Raw genomic sequence first — 488 nt, 5'->3', positions numbered from 1 at the left:
TTGCCCTATGTGGAATGAGGACACTTTATGCTTCGTCTCTAAGCGGCGGCTTGCTCCTCCCTACGGGGAACGGGTATACGTGCACAGCGGCGGCTTACGTTATGGCAGTCATGGATGCCTTACGTTTCCATGAAAAGTGTGTTCCTCCCCTGGTCCACGCTGCTTCGGCAGTCCTGGGTAAGATAGTTAGTTCTAGCTTGCCCTATGTGGAAGAGGACACGTAGACTTACTGTGGTGTGAAGTATAAGGTTCAGTTCTCCCCTGGTCCACGCCGCTTCGGCCGTCCTGGGTAAAATGGATTCATCCAGCTTGCCCTATGTGGAATGAGGACACTTTATGCTTCGTCTCTAAGCGGCGGCTTGCTCCTCCCTACGGGGAACGGGTATACGCGCACAGCGGCGGCTTACGCAAGTTAGTCACCCTCGGCAGTGGATCACTCGGCTCATGGATCGATGAAGACCGCAGCTAACTGCGCGTCATAATGTGAA

General features: G+C 54.3%; 1 non-coding gene across 1 annotated transcript in view; it reads left to right on the top strand.

Moving 5' to 3' along the window:
* The first annotated feature begins 417 nt into the window (after nt 1-417).
* The window catches only part of LOC131270269 (5.8S ribosomal RNA), a 155-nt gene continuing 84 nt past the window's right edge, over nt 418-488 (top strand). Inside the window, exon 1 of the ribosomal RNA XR_009179376.1 lies at nt 418-488. This exon is cut by the window's right edge and continues 84 nt beyond it. This is a non-coding gene — a ribosomal RNA (5.8S ribosomal RNA).

The sequence above is a fragment of the Anopheles coustani genome (genome assembly GCF_943734705.1).
Source record: "Anopheles coustani chromosome X unlocalized genomic scaffold, idAnoCousDA_361_x.2 X_unloc_2, whole genome shotgun sequence".
Lineage (NCBI taxonomy): Eukaryota > Metazoa > Arthropoda > Insecta > Diptera > Culicidae > Anopheles > Anopheles coustani.
The sequence above is the reverse complement of the archived record's forward strand: the minus strand, read 5'-3'. Positions and strand labels throughout refer to the sequence as shown.